Here is a 24,226-nt window from a genome sequence, read left to right as displayed (position 1 = left end):
CATCTTTTAAAGTTACATATTTCAAGCAAAGTGCTTTCCTGTCTGAATATTTCCTTATGCGATGTGACGGTTTCAATAGGACGGTCCATTACCTCCATCATTTCCGCACATTGGCTATTAGTTGTATTACAAATAAAAATGTGAGTTGACACCGCTCTTCCGTCAATTACCATTCGGATGTTGACCTTTTTGTAGTTGGCCCATACAAAATGTCTACTCCACCTATTCATTGAGAGTTTAACCTCCTCATAGGTGTAGCAAAAACGATTTGCACGGGCCAAATGTTCCAGACGGTTGGGTTCTGCGAGCCGACCCAACAAATTTGATATTGGCCTAAACAAATGACGTCTATAATAAAACGCGGGTACGCTACTCGTTAGTTCACGATTCAACGTTATATTATAGACGTCATTGTACAGCCGTCTAACAAATCTGTCAGATTCGTTCTGAAGCAATTCTGTTAATTCCAACTCCCATGATTGAAGCGAAAATGCATCTCTAAATAGATTCATCGTTGACCAACTGCATGGTAAGAGTTTAAGTCACGATCAGAATAGATCCGTTCAGGATCTAAAAATAAAAAAAAAACAGCATTGTTAAGAAGTTTGTTTACAAAGTTAAATATTGACATACATACCATCAGAATCCTCAATACCATCTTCAATTTCTTCTTCTTCTTCCTCATACTCATCTTCAGCCTGCAAATATTCTTCTTCCAATGGGTCATAATAATACCCGTCATCATGGACTCGCGGTTGTATCTGTCCAAATTGTTCAATGAATAGCTCCCGTTCGTCTGCTTCAGCAACAACACACTTACAAACAAAAATTGACTTGATTTGCATGTTTAAAGTGTTCAACGTACAAGCGCAATTAATACAATTGAAAATATTAAATTTTTAGAGCGGAGTATAGGGTATTTATATGAAAAACTTACGTTAATGACTTGTCATTACTATACCTGTGTATAGTCTTATACCCTTATACGCATAGTGGTACTAATAGTCTTTACTCTATCCCTTTTTTTTTTTCAGCACAATAATAATGTAAACAAATTGTAGAATATTATTAAAATAAACCTTATAAGTAACATATAACATGTTTGTTGTTTTATTTACCTAAAAATTCATGTATAATTAATTTGAGCATTATAATGACCGTGAGCGTAGGTAGTAATACGGTCTTCTGATATAAACTGCTTATCATCTAAACGGTTTAATGTCATTTTCATAGTCTTAATGATATATATTTGGTGTTGAAATGATCAGGGGGTCTATTTTTGAATCGTCCGTTCACGAACGTATACGTTCAGATTTTATTTCATATAGGTTTATATGGCGAACGTTATTCGTGAACACGTTCGGAACGTATGAAACATCAAACGGACGACCGTTTAGAACAATAAAAAACGTTCGTTCACGACGGATGATAGGAACCATCCGTTAGCGACGGTGGGTCGAATGGACGTTCATAAATAACAAAAGAAAGGTTTGACCCTTACACTTGCCTTTTAGACAAACATATTTACCTAAAATATAATTTTGAATTAAAATCGTTTTAATTAAATAAATTCATTAAACAAATCAATTATTCGTAGAAGTAGCTATAATCGGAAATAGGGAGCTAAGGCTCCTTCATGTTTGAGTGAGATTTCCTTATTAACTTATGAACATAAAAAAAATATTTAATATATATTTTTATTAATAAAAATATATTTATGATAATAAATATTATTTCAATTAATTATGTTGTTCTACAACAATGACAATAATAAATTGTTACAAACAATGAGAACAATAGAAACCCGTTTCCTGACTTACTGAACACCCTGTATATTGATAGTTATAAATGATAATAAACAATCCGTGACAGTTACAGCAATGTCATAAAAAACCAATTAGCTATCTGTATATTATATTCACTATTATAAATTAATTTCCATTTTCAATTAATATGTTAAATAAATTGAAACATAATATTATATTATGATTACTCAGTAATATTAATTAAAACTCGTAATGATAGAGGTAATGAACCGTCCTATTGAAACCGTCACATCGCATAAAGAAATATAAAATACATAATTTTTTCTCCCTCAGCCACCTATATTTGTACAGTATAGCGGTAGTTCATATTGGCCTAATTAGTTGATTTAATTTAATAGATAGGTAAAACTATTTTATGGTATAATTGTAAATATAATTTAATAGTTAAGGTTGATTATATAATGTATTAATTATATAACTTATTAATTTATGAATATTCAGTATAAAGTAAATATTATTAGATAGTTTAATATTTTATTAAAATGTTTTTATTTGTAAAATTCTCCTTCATTTTTACAAGTAAAAAATTATATACGTTGTTATAATACGATGCGTAGATGAAACACTATTAGTTTTACTTTGTCGTGTTTTTCTTATTTAATTTTTAGGGAAACTTCTCAAATTTGCTTTAATTTCTATTGTTGTTGGGTATCGAAAACAAGATTAATGCAATTTAGTACTGAATAATATTATATAGTAATAGAATTTTCTATTTTATAAACTTATAGTAAAACTAAAGTGTATAAACAGTTTTATTTCAAGCTTCGATAGCTATAATTAAATGAAAATAAATTAATCGGCCAATTTTTTCTTTTTGCAACCCGGCTCATAGAATTGAGTAAAATGATAACACGTTACGTTAATATCAGTAAATATCACCTTTCAGTAATCATAATAAGAATGCTAGCGAATAATGTATATAGGTATTAAATAAATAAAAGGCTATACTGGAAATGCCAAATTACTAAAAAAAGTAGATAAATGTATTAATGTTATATATTGAATATGTTTCACAATCAAAATTCTATTTTTAAGTGGTTGCTGTGGTCATCCACCATCTTATTTTTTTTTCAATTAATTGTTTGTAATTGAAGTACTCTTCACACATAATTATGTATGAAGCATAAATAGCCATATTAATTAACTTAAGATTAATTAGATAAATAAAAACTAAAAATTATAGGTAAAAGTTAAAGAACTATCTTAACTAAAAAAATATTAAACTAAAAGGTATCAAAACTAGCAATACCAAAGAATATATTTCAAATAATTCACTAAAGCGCTAAAAAAGCAAATGATACATGACTTAATATTTTTCAGATCCCACCCCCAATACAATTATTTGGCATTTGATCCAATCGTAGGAATAGTATACTTGGCTTTTGTTTATTACTTGTATAAGTGTACAAGTACTTGTATACTTGTCAAGTATACCAGTCATGGGAACTCTCCACTTGTTAATAATTGGATGATTTGGCAAGTCTACAATTATTAGTATACTTGGCAAGTACACCAGTCGTGGGAATCCACTACAAGGTATAACATACAGCCTTTATTATCGATGGTAATAAGACACATTGTTGTGAGTTTATGAACACACTAACTGGCAATACAGAAATTACATCTATTGATAGTCATAATTGACAATAAACACTCCGTCACTGTAACAACGATGTCATAAAAAAATAAAAAGTGAAAAATAAATATAGTTTAAAAAATTGAAAAACACGCTTTTAAAGCATATCGAACTAAAAATTAAAAATAATTTTTAAAATAAGCTAAAAAGTAAGTAAATTTATATTATCCCAATTATTTATAATTAATAATCCGAGTAAAGAATGGTAAAACAATAGACCAATATTCTCTTTAGTAATTTTACTAATTTATTCGCACTTTATACATATATACATTACAGGGTCTCGAAGGTCGGATTACCACCCCGTGCCTGAAAAGAGTGTAAAAACCTAATGTGTATCTGACTGTATTAATAGACACTTCGACTGGGTGGGTATTGGTGGGTCGGATTACCGCCTCATTGCCTCAGTGTCCTATTAAAGGTGCTTATCAAATAATTAGTTTTTTATTTCTCAATATAGAGGAACTTTAATCTCTTTTATATCTACTTGTCTTTATTGTTCTAAACTCGTGGACTCTACAAACCCCGATAGAACCTCGTTGCTCCTGAATTGACCAAATCCCCAAATATCCAACCTTGGTCAAAATACTCAAACAACATTTCTTATTTTTGTATTACTACAAATCAATTAATAAAAATTTGTACCGACTGATGATGTGCTAGAATTTACTTAACAAAATGTTTAAATTCATAGCTCTGATAATAATAATAAATAAAATTAAAAAACGGTAGCACAGTGGGGTCGAGGCACAGTGTGGACGAGGCATAGATGGGACAAGTATAGATGATATCTGACAGTGATTAAAATCACTATCATAAGAAACGCTTCGATGCAAATCTGTAGATAGTGTTTCCTTTAGAGAAATTGGTGAAATATTTTAAAAGCAACATGAACTCTTATTTCTTTAATTATATCCTGATTAGTAGTTCTTTGATTTTAAAATATAATATATGAATAAATACTAATTATAGTTTTTAAATTTAGTATGAAATTGTGAGGCCAGCTATGATGTATGGTTCATAGTGTTGGGCGGTTGATAAGAAAGTAGAGCAGAGAATAAGTGTAGCAGAGATGAGAATGCTTAGTTGGATGAGTGGAGTGACTAGAGAAGATAGGATAAGGAACGAGCATATAAGAGGAAGTATAGGTGTTGCGTCAATCGTGGATAAGATGACAGAAAATAGACTTAGATTGTTTAGTCATGGTATGAGGAAAGAAGAATCGAAAGCTGTAAGAACAGTTATAGAAATGAATGTTGAAGGAAGAAGAGATAGAGGAAGACCAAAAAAGAGATGGAGGGATGCTATTGAATGCGATTTGAGGACAGCTGATGTGAGCGTAGAAGATGTGGGAGATCGTGTCAAGTGGAAGCTTAGGATAAGGGTGGCCGACCCCAAGTAGTTGGGATTAAGGCAAAGAAAAAGAAAAATATTACCAGATATTCCGGTGGCAATTGACATAATATGATTGTTATTTCGGAATGTACAATTTAGCGTTTAGTTGGGTTTAAATAATATAGCGTCAAATCAATTACCTACTCTATCGGTTGTATCTCAATATACACTACACTTTAATGATACAATAAATAAATAAACTCACACATACACACATATGCATTTATAACATTGTGTCTAATGTAAGTATAACATGATAAAAAGTAACCGTAAAATGAAAAAAATGGAATATAAATTTTATTACTCATATTAAATGTAATGTAACTCGAAAAATATTTGTTTAAATGAAAAAATATAAGATTATATTTTTATTTATAATTGTCTTTTAAACAACTTTTGTGCGAAACTTTTTTTTGTAAGTTAAATATTTTTTTTTGAGAAAATTAAGAAAGCTCATATTTTTGAACTTTTGCGAGGATTTAAAAAAAAAGCTCAATTCCAATCTTGAGGACTATTAGTATGTCATTATACATATTTTAATTCAACTTTTAAAAAAACAAAATTTTTTCCGCAATTTTTCCTTTGTTGACAGGCCTAGATGTCAATTTTAAACTTGTAATTGAGCTAAAAGTTATGGTAATATATTCAATTTATTTTACTATAAACTTTCATAAATCTTTATCAAAAATTTTTCATCAACTTTAAAGAACCAAAAAAATAGGTTAAAATTGAAAATTTGGACTGATTATTTTTAACATATTAAAAATCAAATCAGTAATAATTTGAAAACAAATTTTTTTTTCTTTTAATTATTATTTTATATATATAATTAGTAATAATATAAAAAATTAGAAGTGATAGAAATAGTCTACTTGCAGATTTGAAAACAACGCGAAAATTTGATTTAGAAAAGTATATTTTTGCTTCTGATGAAAGTTCCTTGTAGTCCAGTGCATTTTTTTATAGTAACAAACAGTTTTTATTGAAAATTATTGTATCAAGCCCTTTAAATTTTTATACACGTAAAAGTAAAGCAAAATATAACTTCTTTATTATTTTTATAATTTCTCCGTTTAAATTACAATATTAAATATCAATTTCATACTAAATTTAATAATTATAATTAGTATATATTCATATATTATATTTTAAAATCAAAGAACTACTAATCATGATATAATTAAAGAAATAAGAGTTGATGTTGCTTTTGGAATAATCCACCAATTGCCTAATTAAAACAAAAAAAAAAAAAGTTTGTTGGGAATTTTTTCTGCTATTCTGCAAAATTACTCCTTCGTTGACTAGAATGAATCATTAAATAGAAAATTTTATGAGAATTAAAACAATGTTATTTTTAAGATTAATATGCAGTCAGAAAGTTTTATAATTATTATTTATTGTAAATTTATCAGAAAAACTCATTATTTTTTGCATTTTTATCGTAATAGAACACTTAAATAGAAATCATAGTAATCATTTCTAAGTAATTTTTGATATTTAAAAAGATTCTACTATTGAAATATCCAGAACTGAATTAATTTTAATGATTTACTTTAACTAAAAAAAAAAAAGTTAATATTTTGAATCCCTCTTGTGGGCAGGTAAAGGGTTAGATTTATAAAAAAAACCAAATGATAGATAAAGACATGCATCTAAATAAAAAAAAATATACTGATTTGGTCATTTTTGATAAAGTTATAACAATTAACAAAGTTATAAGTTTTATACACTGGACTACAAGGAACTTCCATCAGAAACAAAAATATACTATTCTAAATCAACTTTTCGCGATGTTTTAAAATGTGCAATTAGACTTTTTCTATAACTTCTAAGTTTTAATATTATTAAAAAATAGTTTTTACATATAAAAAAAAATAATTAAGAACAAAAAAAATTGTTTTAAATTAATACTGATTTGATATAATATTTAATATTAATTTGATTATTAATAAGTTAAAAATAAGGAAAATGACATATTTAACCTATTTTGTTAATCGTTTAAAGTTGATTGTTGTAAATGTTTATAATAAAAAAAAAAAATTTATTTTACCATAACTTTTAGCTCAATTGGTAAGTTTGACATTGACATAATTAAATAGAAAATTTTATGACAATTAAAAAAATTGTATCGTTAAGATCAATATGCAGTCAGAAAGTTTTATAATTACTATTTATTGTAAATTTATCAGAAAAGCTCAATATTTTTTTGCATTTTTATGGTAATAGATAACTTAAATAGAAGTAATAGTAATAATTTCCTAGGAACTTTTGTTGTTTGTTGAAAAGATTCTATAATTGAAATATTGAGAACTTAATTAATTTTAATGATTTACTTTAACTAAATGTACCAATCAAAACAAAGTTGTTAAAAAGATTTACTCAATTGAGTGTATTATAAAATTTGATTATATTTGTTAAAATCAATTATTAATTCAGGAGAAAAAACAATCATTTTTTTTAGAAATGATTTATATAGCAACATGTTACAAAAAAAAATTGTAATATTATAGTCTAGTAGTAGCACACACAAATAGAGTAAAAAAATTATTAAATTACAAAGTAAAATGATTTAATTTTGTAGTTGAAACCTATCATATCAAACTTCATTCGTTAATAAATATTTTGAAAACATTAGAAATTAATGATTTTAATTGTCTTTATGGAGACGATGTAATAACTAACTGTTTAATTGATAAATTAGAATTTTTTTTCAATTTTTGAGAGTAATATCTTCAACTAGATACGAATTGTCATTGGACGGACGTATTGTTGAAAAAAGTAGGTCAAGTTAGAGCAGAGAAAATAAATGATAGTCACAAAAAAATATCTTCTCGGCTTTGCATCGAAGCTAAAACTTAAAATATAGTAAAATAATTTTAATACGAATAAGAAATTTCTTCTTGCAAGGGGCGACTAAAGTGATGGGATCATTGATCTTTATTGAAGTTATTGAATCTAAATGAGTTAAAAATTTATACTAACTTAAAAAGAATTAAGAAAAAATGCAAAAAATTTATTGTCTTACGCGGGTTGGAACCTCGTGCCCCAAGCGTAAATAACACAAGTTTTACCAACTCGGCAATCATACTTTGGTACCGCCAATTGAAAAAATTAGGTATTTAAGCTAGTTCAAATTTCAAAGTTATTTTTCTCGACTTTAAAGAAGCAAACAAATTTAAATAAGTTTAACTTTCTATGATATATTAATTTTAATTTATATAATATTTATGAAAATCTATACTCCCCTTGTCAGGTATTTTAAAATAAAATAAAATACAAAACCCAGAATTTTAACACAAAAATAGCAAATTTTTGAATACGGTAGTCATTTTTACCATGAAGACAAATCCAGAGGTCAAATTTTTTTTTTTAAAATTAAAGTATATTACATAAGCTTTAATTTAAGATATATATAAAAGTGTCAGTATTTCCGGAATACTTTCAAAAATTAAATTGAAAATATCTTAGTAACAATACGCATGTTTAAAGTTTTGACCCCCCTTGTTAAAGGGGTATGATCCGATTTACAAAAAAAGCGTGCCAGATGAAAGGGGTATATAAATATTTATTATAAAAAAATAATAATATTGATCCATACATTTTTCCAAAAGTTATATAAAATATAAATTAAATAATATAACATATAAAATCGAGATTTTTTTCACGGAAATCGTACGTTTTTCTTTAACTTTGATGTCCGTTTTCACCACGAAGACAAGTCCAGAGGTCAAATTTTTTTTTTTCAAATTAAAGTATATTACATAAGCTTTAATTTAAGATATATATAAAAGTGTCAGTCTTTCCGGAACATTTTCAAAAGTTAAGTTGAAAAAGTTCTACTTTCTATACGCATTTTAAAAGGTTTGCACCCCCCCTGTATAAAGGGAAATGGTCCGATTTTAAAAAAAAGTATGTCGAATGAAAGAAGTATATATAAAGTATTTATCATTAAAGAATAAAGTTGATTCATGCATTTTTTAAAAAGTTATAGCAACATAATGTTAAAAAATGTAAAATATAATATCAAGAATTTTTTCACAAAAATAGCATATTTTTGCATACGGTAGTCATTTTCACCATGAAGACAAGTCCAGAGGTCAAATTTTTTTTTTTCAAATTAAAGTATATTACATTAGCTTTAATTTAAGGTATATATAAAATTGTCAGTCTTTCCGGAACATTTTCAAAAGTTAAGTTGAAAAAGTTAATTTTTTGTAAAAAAGTTACCATTTTGAAACCCCATCCTTTGGGCTGTTAAAGGGTCAAATGTTCACAAAAATATATAAAATGATAGATAATTATCTAAGGTATCTATAAAAAAAAAAATTATATTGATTCGGTCATTTTTAAAAAAGTTATGGCAATTTTAAGTAAAAAAAAATGAAAAAATATCGAAAATTAGCGATTTTTAAATTTGTAATTTTTTGGGGGATTTCCCCCGTTTACGAAGAACGAGAGATTTTTTTTCAATTTTTGAGGGTAATGTCTTCAACTAGATACGATTTGTGATCTTTTGACATATTTTTCATCAAAATTGGTTCAGTGAGAGCTGAGATTGAGAGTATACAGACAAAAAAAAAAAAAAAAAAAACACATCATAGTAAAATTAATACCTTCTCAGCTTCGCATCGAAGCTAAAAACTTAGTTTATTAATAGTCGGCGTGAGGTTTTTTAAACTACGAACTTTTTTTAATGTCAAACATTTAAAATTAAATTTAGTAACGAAGTTAAAAGATAATAATAACATAAAATTATATATCTTAAATATTCGGATTTGTTAAAATTTTTTTTATAGGAATGGTTTTCTTATGTAAATATTGTATTGAACTATAATATAATTAATGTAGATTACAACATACATTTAGTCTCAAATAAAATGTAATCAGAAAATTTTGAACTTCCATCAAACAACAACAATTTCTGCCAACCGCATGGTCTGGAAATTGTTTTAGTGTACTAAGTATCATTAAACGGTATGTATTGCTTAAATTTTGAGCGATAAATTCAATCAACTGTTTTCAGTAGACGGAAAATATATTTTAAAAGCGGCGACGTATTCATTGATTATTTTTAAATGGTTGGATAGATATTTGAGAAAATTAATACTAAAGTCAATCGAGTCCTAAATAGTAAGAGCGACAAATTTAAGTAAAATATTAGTTCATAAGCAAACAGGCAACGAGATGTTAATATCTTTAAGAATGTTTTTAACACTCTGTTTCTTTCAATTATACAGACTTATGAAAGCAACGTTGCCAGTTTGCTTATAAACTTATTTCTATAATTTGGACCAGAGAAAACATAACACTTTGACTATTGGTTAAAATAAGAGCTGTTTATCTTACCATTTAGCCAAGTTGCGTTTTGTCGTGCAATATGTTCACTGTACACTACTATACAATTATGACACTTTAATTTTGTTCATCCGTTTATTTGAGTTTGTCGTTTTTACAACTTGCCTTGATTAACTTAAGTATTCATATTTTTCAATGGCGGCTCGTGAATGCTGGTGATGGGGGTGCGACTTTAAATATAATACCGCAAGTCATAGGTATAAAAAATTGTCAAATTAAATATAATAAAATAAAACGCAATACACATATTATTATTTTAAAGGTCGCACTAGAAAATAGGAATGAAAATAATAATAGCGATTATACTAGTATAGCAACCGATAACGACGAGCGTACGCGTAATTAATTCTGAAAATGAATTACCCAAAATAGTAATATACTAATAATGGCCGACCCCAAGTAAATGACATTAATGCCATTTAGGAAAATGGAGAAGAGTAATATACTAATATTTTACCGTATAGACGACGCTGCCGGTCGTCCAAAACCCGTTATAAAATCGCAGCTGAATCGTACTCGGCACGCACTCGATTGGCGCCTCGTTAACGTTTCAGAATGTTGCCGGACGACGCTCCAGGTCGACCAATTACTGCTTGTGTGTACATGTTATGCATAAACACTGGTATCTGAGGGAAATAACTTTAATGTTCGCACACGACAAATGTATCATAACTATTTTACAATTTTAAAATTTGCATTTTTAATAAAAATATAGAATCAAGAATATACAATTAATTTTCTTAATTAATTTTAGTAGGGGGTGCGATCGTCCCGTCGTACAAGCAACGAGCCGCCACTGATAATTTTATATACCTGTTAATCAAATTAAAAATAATCAATGAACTTGTCGCCAATTCATTGTTTAGTTTACAATTTATTACTGTACCATTGCTCTCTTATAGTATATTAGTTTTTGGATATTACTTTTTTTTTTAATTTAGACGTTTCTCGGCAGCGTATTTTAAACCACCTAAATATAAAAGTAGTAATAATTTCTAAGTACTGATTTAAAAATTATATTTAAAATACAAGTATTACATTTTTATTTAATAAGCAAGTTAAATATGTGTGTTGCCATATAAAAAAATAAAGTTGGTGACACCAACTTGGTGTCCTTCTGAGAGATAGAAGACGAACCTAAAAACTAAATAACCTTCTACAAATTGAGATATAGTACTTAATATACTATATAATAATACTCAACAAAGCCAAAACAAATATTTCTAAGATTATTACTTTAGAGAAATTTAGTGATCAATGATAAATCAATTACCCTATAAAGCTAAATCATATTTCACACAATTTTTATTTAACAGTTTTATACATTTATTAAGTTCACAATTTTGTAAACAATTATATGTATTTTTTTTAATTTTTAAATTTTAAATTAAAAGTTATTGCAGTACATAACCGATTAAATTATTATAAATTATATTATGTATATATAATCTCAAATAAAATGAAAAGAAGATTTAAAACTTATATCAAATAGAACAAACGTTTCTGTTAAAAAATTAACAAAAACGAATCACTTTAATGTAGTAAAAGTGATGCTTGAATAATATGTACCGAAAATTGACTAAGCTGACATAATAAACAACATACATTTTATAAATGCAATTTATTTTTACTATACTAATGGACGATAAATAAGTAATAGAAAAATAACTCGACCAGACGGCTATTAATAGCAATAATTTTAGTATTTAAGCGACAAATTCCAACAACCGTTTTCATCAGACAACAAATATTTTCAAAGTGGCCATAAATTCAAATAATATATGAGTTAATAGGAAAACTGACAACGTGTGAAATTCATAAGCGTTAAAAGTAATTTGAATACTCTCCCTTTTAACTATACAAACTAAGTGAAAGCAACGTTGCCAGTTTGCTTATGAAATAATTTCTACACCGCGGGCCAAGAACACAACCGAGTAACTATTGAGTAAGATAGAATTTTATCAATCTTCATATTCGGCCGCCAAGGTCACGTTATCATGCAATATATTCATTGTACTATACGTTTAAGACACTTTAATTTTGTATATTCTATTACTTGAGTTTGTCGCACTACTACTTGCCTCGATTGACTTTAGTATTCATTTTCTAAAATACCTGTCTATCGAATAAAAAATAATCAATAAATTTGTAACCAATTCGTTATTTAATTTTCAATTTATTACTCTACAATTGTTCTCTAATAGAATATTAGTATTTGGGTATGATTTTTTTTTTAATTATAAGTTCTCGTCGCCCATTTTCTCCCGTGTAAATATACAAATTGTAATAGCTTTCAAAATATTGATCTAAAAATTACTTTTTAAAATTAAGTTTTACATTTTCTATTTAATAAGTTAGTTAAAAATTTATTTTGCCATCTAAAAAAATAGTTTATATCCTCATAAGAGATAAAGGACAAACCAAAAAAGTATTTAAACATTTATAAATTGAGATATAAATAGTACTCAAAAAAAGCCACAAAATATATTTCTAAAATTGTTATTACTTTAGGAATAATTTAATAGTCAATGATAAATCTATGACTCTTAAAAGCTAATTAAACAACATTAAAAAAAATTGTATAGTAATATTTCACACGAATTTTTATCTAACAGTTTTATACATTTATTAAGTTCACAATTTTGTAAACAATTATTTATATTTTTTAATTTAATATTAAAAGTTATTACAGTGCATTACCATTTAAATAAATATAAATTACAACATATATGTCTCAAATAAAATGTAAATAAAAAATTTTAAACTTCTATATAAAATATAAGAAACACTTCTGCTAAAAAATGAACAAAAAAGAATAACTTTCGTGCAGTAAAAATGGTGCTTGAATAATTTCTACCAACAATTATAAAGCCAACATAATAAACAGCATACATTTCATAAATACAATCTATTTACTATACTAATGGGCCATAAATAAGTAATAGAAAAATAACTCAACCAGACGGTCTATTAATAGCAATAATTTTAGTATATTTGAGCGACAGAATCAAACAATTTTCAGCAGACGGAACAAATATTTTAAAAACGGCGATGAATTAAAATAAAATGTAAGTTCATGACCAAACTGGCAACGTCTATAATTCATAAGTCTTAGAATAATTTCAACGCTTTGTCCCTTTTAATTATACAGACTTATGAAAGAGACGTTGCCAGTTTGCTTATGAACTTATAAACAGCGGGACACGATAAAATACAATTGACTGACTGTTGGTGAGACAAGATTTTTTCTATATTTTCATTTAGCCACCGAGTCACTTTCATTCGTGTAATATATTTACTGTACTATACATTTAAGATACTTTAATATTGTTCATCCTATTATTTCAGTTAGTTGTTCTTATAACTTGCCTCGATCCACTTTAGTATTAATTTTCTCAAATATCTGTTTACCGAATTGATTAAATAATCATTGAATTTGTTGTGAAGTCTTCAATTTATTTGTGATTGGGTATGACTATTTTACCATTAAACGTTTCTCGCGCGCGTAATTCCGTCTGCCTAAGTATTAAAATACTAATAATTTTAGAAGTAATTGTTAAATATTTATTACCGTTCAGTTATTTTTTAAAATAGATCATTTTCTATTTTATTTTATAAGTTTTTAATATATAATTATATTTAAAATACAAGTATTACATTTTTATTTAATAAGCAAGTTAAATATGTATATTAACATCTAAAAAAATTAATTTTGAACCCATATAAGGAATAAAGCACTAATCTAAAAAGTATTTAACCATTTATAAATAGAGAGATAAATAGTATCCTAAAAGGCAAATAAATATTTCTAAGATTATAATTACTGTAGGAGAAACTTAGTCGTCAATGATTAAACAATTGCCCTGTAAAGCTAATTAAATAACGTATTATATATGTATAATAAATATTTTCAGTAATTTTTATGAAACAGTTTTATACATTTATTAAATTCATAATTTTATGAACGATTATTTATATTTTTAAATTTTAAATTATACGTCATTACAGAGCATAACCGATTAAATTAATATAAATTACAACATATATTTAGTCTCAAATAAAAGTATAAAGAAATTTTTAACATTTATCAAACATAAAACAATTACTGCTAAAAATAGAACAAAAAAGTATAACTATAATGCAGTATTAGTGGTGCTTGAATGATTTGTACGAAAAATTGTCAAAGTTGACACAATATACATTTTATAAATGCTATTTATTTACTATACTAATGGACGATAACAATAGAAACATAACTCAACCGGACGGTCTATTAATAGCAATAATTTTAGTATATTTGAGTGACTAGTTCAAACAACCGTTTTCAGTAGATGGGAAAAATATTTTTAAAGCGGTGACAAATTCATTGATTATTTTCAATTCGATGGACAGATATTTGAGAAGTTTAATAACGAAGTCAATCGAGCCACAAGTAGTTGGAGTAACAAATGCAAATAAAAGATTAGTTCATAAGTAAACTGGCAACGTGGTGTTCATGAGCATTAAGAACGTTTTTAATGCTCTGTCTCTTCAGATTTATAAAAGCAGCGTTGCCAGTTTCTGATCTTACTGCTCTACTATAGGCCACGCAACAGAGTGGCTATTGAATAAGACAGGATCCTTTTATCTCACCATTTGTCCGCCAAGTTGCGTTCTCTCATTCAGTGTATTAACGGTACTATATTTTAGTGACTTTGTTCGACCGGTTATTTGAATTCGTCGCTCTTACTTCTTGCCTCGATGGAATTCAGTATTCATTTTCTCAAATGTCTGTCCATCGAATTAATTAAATAATCAAAGAATGAGTCGACAATTTTTTGTGTAGTTTTCAATTTATTACTCTAGTGTATTAGTGTCGGGTGTGACTATTTTTATCATTTAACATTAGTTCACGACTGCACTATTTAATCCGTCATCAATAAAAATTTGCTATTTTCCGAAATACTGGTGCAAAAGTTGTTATTTAATAAATTAGATTATTTTATATTTTACAAGCTAGATCAATATACATATGTATGTTCCCATTTAAAATATAATAAAAGTAAGAAAGGGATAAGGGTAAACCTAAAAAATATTTAACCACTACTCAAAAAAACATTTTCGAGATTATTATTATTTTAGGATAAATTTAGTGGACAATGATAAATAAATTACTCTGCTAATACTAATACAATACCCTAAAGTTATTTTAAATTGTTTTAGTATATTCACACAATTTTTATAAATTTATTAAGTTTCAAACTTTGTAAAAAATATTTAATATTTTTTAATTTTAATTAAAAATTTAAAAAATTAGTTATTGGAGTGTATGATCAATTTTATACAGCTTCTGCAAATTAAAGATTTAGACACGAGGCGTACATATTTTATACATATTTACATATTTACATATTTATACATATTTTATGTACATATTTAAGTCAGTGAGAAAAAACATAAACCCCCTTCCCAATATTTTAAATTTAATTTGATTCCATAAAAAACTATTTTATATTGGATGATAAAACCCGCACAACATTTAATTTTTTTTTATGCAACAATTAATATAATATTTGCGAGAATCATTAAAACTTTAAAGATGTTGAATTCATTTCTTTTTACGATGACGTCTGAGAGTCCCGAAAATGTTTTTTTTAAACATTTAAACACGAGGCAAGTTTTTTTTAAACTCTTCATCAAATCCATCCATGTATTTTAAATACTTGAACATATGTAAAATTGGTATTTATTACAAAATGTTTCCAAAAATAATCCGATCAATAAAATTCACTTAAAAGAATAAAATAAGTCATATTAGAATTAGAATAAAGTTAATTTATCAGGATAATAATTTACAATTGTTGTTATTTTTATAGTCAGTGCCAGTTCAGGATCACAAACATGTATCAATGAAGTAGCTCAGTACGAATGGTTATACATTTAATATTATAATAGACAAAACAATAGACACGATACAGAATAGAACAGTAAGGAGTGCAGCAATTTATTTTAGTGATTGCAAGGAGGAATAGTAGTAGTTTTGATATCAGCACTGTTATTCCCTAATAGCAATAAATAGCTGTTAATCAAAACGATTAATAATAGTGACTGCTAGTTTTATTTATCAATATTATTACTTTTCTGACCATATTATTAACTACCACAAATTACTAGATCAGATTTAAAGTTTTATCAAATTTAATTAACAAATAGAATGATTATTCTTATTTCTTATTTCTTAACATCATCAAACAATAACGGTGTATTCGTCAGGCTGGCATAAATATTATTATACATTTTTATATATATTCTTAGGATACTCGATAACTCCTAGAAATCGAATTTTCGGATAATTTTTCTTTTATCATTTTAAAATAAATTGTATTAACTTTAATTTGATGTAGGTTCAAAGAAAACAGGTGTTTTGAAACATTATAAAAAATTAAAGGAAACAAATTTGTTATGGTGATTTTATTCCTTCCTAGTACTATAGTTAATGATACAATTTTAAACAAACGTATGTTAAAATTTAGCTGAAATTTTTTTTAGCTTCATGTATTGTTCAAATAAATAAATATTGTGATATTTTGACGTATAGTTGAGCAAAAATGATCCAGTAGGAACGGAGTAATTACGTCCAAGGATACACAAAAAAATTAATTAATAATAGCGGTGTATAACCAATAGCCTTAGTTACGCATTAAAGTCAATAGTTAAAAAAATTAGCAGTTTCATAATTTCTTTAAAAAATATCAATAGCTGCTGTTTTTTACTTTTACTTCAAAATAACAATAGCATAAGAAGATGATACTAAAATTAATAACATTTTATCACTACCAATTTATTTATAAATAAATAAAATACTTGATGACATATTTTTTAGTTATTTTGATTTAAAAACTACTGAACCGATTTTGATAAAATTCTATGGGACTAATTTAAAAGGGCATGTTTTTACCTTTTAAATAAAAAAAGAATTTTTGAGATCGGCTTATAAATGGCAGAGTTCTGTGGTAATAAACATAAAATATACAACCGAATTCACAACCTCCTCCTTTTTTTGAAATCGGTTAAAAACAAATAAAAATAAAATTTGCCATATGAGTACTAAAGTATTCAATCCGGATTGCGCCCGAGTTGCGGTTATATTGGTTCTCAGTCGGTTTAAGCGATCCACGAGTGCTGGAAAAGTTCAGCGTTCAAAATGTTATGGTAAACTGGGTGTTCAATTTGACCACGCTGATAAGTGTTGTCAGGAATAGTCAAAATAATAACTAATTATAATGTAACATTTACTGATTGAACTATGACCATCGAGAAGATGGCCAGGTCCCTTTTATATTTACATTGTTCACTAAATAATCATTAAAATATTAATACTTTCTATTGTTATAATTAAAGTATTTGGCAGTATAATTCTACTTTCTAGTAACTATAATGTTTCATATAAATTCCTTAAAACTAAAATTTACAAAATAATCATGGGTTCACAACAATGTAACTCAGTATTTTTTTAAAAGTAATAGGATAGTTAAAGTTCAAAATAAAATCGTACGGTCCTATCAATGTTCAAGAGTGCACTCGGAGGTAACCTGACTCTCAGTTTATGTACTGTTCATACAATCAATTTACACCTACTACTTGATTTTATTTTAAGTACAATAGAAACATTATAATGTCTATAATAGTTTTGATATACAGTTATAATTTTATATAATAATTAACCTTTTAATTAATATAATAATAACATTTTAAATATAACAATGATCTATGATGACTTTATTGAGACTAGCACGAATTCATTTGGTGAACTTATGGCGGAATAACTAGACGTGCCGTTAATCACTGACCGACAATTCTAGTACGCACGTTTTTAATAGTATTTTAACTTAGTTGCGATTTGTGTGCCATTCCCACAAATATTACACATTTTTATAAATTCTCCTTTTGAAACATAGTCATTTTCTTATCAACAAAAGAACTGACAAGATTACTGCCTCTCTTGTTTCTTTTTGTTAATAATTTATTTTATGTTTGACTCAAAAATAAGTAATTTTAGAATTAGCTTATATAAAAATAAAATAAATTTTATTAAAATGTATTATATGGTAAAATTATTTAAAGAATGTTAAAGAGACATAGTCCAACATATTGAGAACTGAATTATTTATTTTAATTTCAAACAAAATACTATCATTTTTTTTACTAAATATTCACAATAATCAATACATTATTTAATATAATATATTACTTTTATTAAATTAACTAATGATGTACTGAAAAATATTTACAATAAAGAAATGCTTTATTAAATTTGAAGTTTTGATGAAACAATAATTAAGTTGTCTTAAAAATAAATGTACCACAAAGTGAGGTATCAGTAATACATATGTTGTATATTCAGATCATTTCTTTAGAAACTTGGGATTATAATCATTATTAGCACACTTAGTAAATTAAAATAATTAAAAATTATTTTTCTAATAAGGAAAAATGGGATGGGTATGAATAGAAATAAAACCAAGTTTTTATGCTTTGAAAACATAAAATATAATGATTTTTAGCAACGATAACAGCTCTAAACATATAATAAAATTCAAATGACACATGTATTTTATGGTAACCTATGAACTTCAAATTATGATTTTTTTAAATAAAATTCCAGGACACACTTAAATCTGAGGAGTAGGTTTTAATATTATCTGTTAATTTTAAAGTGTATAAAATATATCAAACCTGACCACATTATTTTCTTTATTTATAGCTAGAAAAAAATCAATTTATTATTTCTTTTTTTAGATACCTATTATCAAAAAAAAAAACAAAAACAATTATGCTTAATCTTAATATTACTCTTAATCTATAATTAATTTATTATTGTTATTTATTACATTATATATAATACAAATAAAATCAAGAAAAAAAACCCAGCACAGGGGGGTTGCGGAACAGTAGTGACGTGGCATAGTTGGATCAAGTATAATGATATCTGACAGTGATTAAAGTCACTATAAAAAAAAAACGCTTTGATGCAAATCTTTAGATAGTGTTTAATTTTAAAAAATTGGTGGATTATTCGAAAAGCTTCATAAAATGCTAGTTCCTTATTAATATCCTAATTAAGATAAAGTATGTCGAATGAAAAAGGGATTATTAAAAAATAGTATTTCCCATAAAAAAAATATATTGATCAATACACTTTTCAATAAGTTATAGCATTATAAAGTTAAAAATGTAAAAAATAAAATTAAGAATTTTCACACAATAATAGCGTTTAGTAGCCATTTTCACCGTGAAGACAGAATAATGCCCGAAATTTTTTTTTTTACATAATAAAGTAGATTACATTAGCTTTAATTTAATATATATATAAAAGTGTCAGACCTTCCAGAACACTTTCAAAAGTTAAGTTGAAAAAGTTTTACTTTCTATATGCATTTTTATGTTTTGAATCCCCCCTGTATTAAGGGAAATGGTCCGATTTAAAAAAAAAGTATGTCGAATGAAAGATCTATATAAATACTACTTCTCATAAAAAAATTGTAATGATCCATACATTTTTCAAAAAGTTATAACATAATAAAGTTAAAAATGTAAAATACAAAATCGAAAATTTTCACATAAAAATAGCATTCGGTAGCCATTTTCACCCTGAAGATAAAATAAAGTCCGAAATTTTTTTTTTTCATGATAAGGCATATTACATTAGCTTTAATTTAAGAGATATATAAAAGTGTCAAACCTTCCAGAACACTTTCAAAACTTAAGTTGAAAAAGTTAATTTTTTGTGAAAAAGTTGTCATTTTAAATCCCCCCCTGTGGCCAGGAAAAAAGTCAGATTTATAAAAAAAATATACCAAATGATAGGTAATGACATCATGCATCTATAAAAAAAAAATTATATTGATATGTTTATTTTTAAAAAAGTTACGACAGTTTTTAGTAAAAAAAATTGAAAAAATTTCGAAAATTAGCCATTTTTAAATTTGTAATTTTTTCGGAGGTTTCCCCCATTTACGAGGAACTAGGGAATGTTTTTCAATTTTTTGTGGGTAATGTCTTCGACTAGATACGATTTGTGATCTTTTGACGTATCATTGAAAGAAATCGGTTCGGTGAGAGCTGAAAAAAAGTGGTAACAGACACAAAAAAAAAACACATCTTAGTAAAACCAATACCTTCTCAGCTTCGCATCGAAGCTAAAAATTTAATTTCATTGTAATCTTTGAAAGTTTTTGTATTAGAATTTTTACTTAGTTTATGTTAGGTCTAACATAAAATTTTATATAGTACTACATTTCTTTGAAGTTTAATAGTTTAGTTTAATTATATATTGAAAAAATAAAATCTAGTAAGTCACTATTGTATGTCACACTAGAGTATAGTAAATTAAGAATTTAAATATTAATTAAAACTTTTAAAGTTTTATTATATAACTGTATTCAGAATCAACATCCAAATATTTTAAAAATAATTGATCATATTGGAGCGGGTAAATAACTTCAAAGAGGATGTAATGATGGATCATTAAAAAATAGTAATGTTAATGTTTAAAACAACTTGAAGTAATACATATAAATCAGCCAGTTTTGTAGGATTTTTTGATCGATAAAAAGATAACTAATCAAAGTAAGAATACGCATAAAAATTTTTTATTTTATTCATATTTATCATGTTTATCAATTTATTAAATTACTTACATAGTACACGAGTTTATAAGTTAGTGTTAAAAGTGTCGCCAAGTCAACTGCTTTGTGGAACAAACAAGGGCGCTCGACCAAGTCAGCTGATTTAATCAAACAAAATCTTGGCGTTTATTTAATAATACTATACAAGATACGTTGGAATTCATTGTATGTTGCGTAATAAATTAATTAAGAATAATGAACTTAAATTTAATTGCAATATAATATTGAATTATAAAAATTACGATTTAATCAAAATACTAAATTATTATTAGTTGATGGTGTAAAATATCAAATGTTAATCTTTTATATATTTTGTATAATATTTTTATAAACACTAGACATATAGGGCTATTGTTATAACTTTCATAAACATGGAAATTTCTATAAAATAATTAATTATATATAATATCAATTTTAAAACCAGGATAATATATATTTGTAAAGAGAGACAGGAAGATGGATACTGAATATTTAAATTTATAGCTAGTAATAAAATTAGAGTTACAAATATATAATTATTAGTAATAAAATTTTCTTTAATTTTGTAATTTTACAATATTAATCATAATAGAATTTGCTATACATAAAAAACAAATACATGTATACATATATATATATATATATATATATTTATATAATTCATATAATATTTGTAATTATGGAATATTTCTTATATTTATTTAGAAAATAAATAACCTTAAATACTAAAAATAGTATTCATAACAAAGACACATATTGACACAAAAGCATGAAGTATATTAAAAAAAAATACAATCTAAAATATGTGTAAATTCAAAATAAAATAATTTTTAACAACATTGTTTCAACATTGGACATGAACTAATGTAATAGAACTTAATTATAATAAATAGTTTCTTAATCAATTACGACATAAAAAAAGTACAACATTTTTTTTTAATTTTTAAAGTAAAACATCAAGAGAGAAAATGGGTTAATAAGTGTTATTAATTAACTACGTTTATTTGTAGATGAAGCTAAACGCTTATTTTTATGCCTGCATAAATATGTGTTAATTACACTTTATATTATTTGAGCTCACAAAGAGTCGGGCGGTTGTCACGCGACGGCAACACGAACCCGCCGCAGCGGACGGGCGACAATGGCGTACACGTCGGTAGTTGTTAGTATATTAACAATATACGGGTAGTTCCAAATTGGAATTTAGTGGAAGTCGGGTGACAAGGCACAGCAAATGGGCAATAGCATATACGTCGATAGTTATTATACAGTGCAACTGCGGCCCCTGGAATTATTTGGAAGTCCTTGTCCGTATTTTAGGCCATCCCGAAATTTACGGGATCCACTTGATGGCAAAAATGATATAAAACTGAGAAGAAATTCTAGTGCCAACATGGTTCCAAGTTTTCCGTAAATGGTCCAGGACCGTAACCAGGTAGTGTCGACCTGTGCCTTCACCGGTCCTGATGAGGTTTTGGAATGAAAATCTTAACATTGACCGCCCAACAAAAATCAGACACTTACTTGGTACGTTCCGAAATAGTATTCAAATGGCATTTTAAATTCTTAGCACTACTTTAAAAGTGCCTAAATTGTCCATAAATGTATACAAAAATTCGTACGAAATCTTTTATATATTTATTAAATAGTTGTGTAAACTACTCTAGATTAGTATGCATATGACCGAAAATATACTAAATAATTAATTTAAATTATCAAATCAACGGTCCAGAATTATAAAAGCTCACTTGAGTGTATCACTTAGTTCCTTGCTAAAAATACAACTCCATTAACCATTAGTTAGGAAAATATCTTTCTAACCCAATTCTTTTTTTGTATACAATTGGCTATTTTCGTGAATGAATGTTAAAATTATTACAATAAAATTTCATAATAAAAAAGAAGTATAATACTGTGGATAAATCGTATTTAATTTTTATACACTTAAATTGTAAATATTTTTGTTCTAATAATTTTATAATGAAAATTCCCACGATGTGAACACTACTGATAAATAATATTGGCTCTATATAAATCCGTCTAAAAAACTATTTCATTGATTTTGCAGACCAACAGTAATTTTTATGTATTTTTAGATACGCTCACTTAAAAAACACTGTTGGATTATTTTGTTACAACTAAGAAATAATTAGGTTCCGGCTTGGTATTTTCACATAATAAAGTCACCGTAGATCATTTAACGTAAAGGAGGATTATACATAAATATTGCTACCTAGGTACCCTATTTCTACAATTTTAGCATACTAGTTTCATAGATTAGAATATATATCGTTTATGAAACTATATTTTGAGATTATTTTAAAGGATAATTTTTGAAATTTATGACACCTTTTATAACACAGGTGCTATACATAATTTTTTTTTAACCTTTTTGTTTTTGAACATATCTTTTCTAATCGTTATATGACGACAAAAAAACTCAACTTATAAATTTGTCATGTAAATTTAAAATATATTTGAATACCAAACTCTCACAAGCCCATATTTTCAATTAAGGAAGATGAATATTTTGAAATGTTCATTTAAAAATACTGCTGGCGTATAAACATTTAATCACATAAACTAGAATTATATTTTTATCAATATTATCTATTATATTGTATTAAATCCAAGGGGAAGCATTTTATTAATTGTCGTGCAAAGAAATACGATAAAATTATATGTGTTGTGATATTCCTTCAAAAAAAATCTTTAGTACGATGACTCAACCCAAGTGTTGGTTATCTAACATCATTGGCTGTAGTTATAACAACTCCAATATTTGTGTGTGTATAGAACGTTTAATCTATTAAATATTAAGTATGACTATGGTTTTTAAACTACTCATAACAAATATAGAAAAATTAAATCTCATTGGCTGTTGATTATTCCTAACGTGTACGTATAATATTTGACTATTGTTTAAAGTATGATACTACATAGAGTTTGGATAAGTTTGACAGTGACCCGTGCCTATAAAAAAGTTATCATTTGAAACCCATCCGGTTTTTTTGGTGTTTGCAGTACATCAATGACCCATGGTACGTGATCTTTATAGTAATAATATCGTTATTATTGTTCATTTCAGACATGCACAATCATAACATTACCATAACACTTTATTTCTGTTTTAATTTACTACTAACTCTTATCTAGGTATCTTATAGCTGCCACTGACATTCTGTTTTGTGGACATTGATAATTTCTATTCTTGCCTTAATATAACGTTTTACAAAATTCAAGATATTTATTTTAGAAGCATTTGTTTTATGATTTTTAGTAATTTTACTTCTTATTTTTAAATAATTAAATTAAATTTACAATTTAACAAAGTTTCGATTTATTCACCTCCTCCAATCATCGCCGTA

The 24,226-nt window shown here is 26.3% G+C and overlaps 1 long non-coding RNA gene across 3 annotated transcripts; it reads left to right on the top strand.

Moving 5' to 3' along the window:
* Window positions 1–9,731: 9,731 nt before the first annotated feature.
* Window positions 9,732–21,370, top strand: LOC126894222 (uncharacterized). 3 transcript variants are annotated; one of them, XR_007701345.1, is made up of 4 exons: window positions 9,732–9,831; window positions 16,068–16,178; window positions 20,638–20,820; window positions 20,896–21,370. It is a non-coding gene; the product is annotated as an uncharacterized LOC126894222 (long non-coding RNA). The 3 variants fall into 3 exon arrangements; XR_007701346.1 differs by lacking the exon at window positions 9,732–9,831 and adding an exon at window positions 13,264–13,443; XR_007701344.1 differs by lacking the exon at window positions 9,732–9,831 and adding an exon at window positions 13,502–13,681.
* Window positions 21,371–24,226: the final 2,856 nt, after the last annotated feature.

The sequence above is a fragment of the Daktulosphaira vitifoliae genome, unplaced genomic scaffold, assembly GCF_025091365.1.
Source record: "Daktulosphaira vitifoliae isolate Bord-2020 unplaced genomic scaffold, ASM2509136v1 Scaffold_1, whole genome shotgun sequence".
Classification (NCBI taxonomy): Eukaryota; Metazoa; Arthropoda; class Insecta; order Hemiptera; family Phylloxeridae; genus Daktulosphaira; species Daktulosphaira vitifoliae.
Note: the sequence above shows the minus strand (reverse complement) of the source record. Positions and strands in the feature narration are given on the sequence as shown.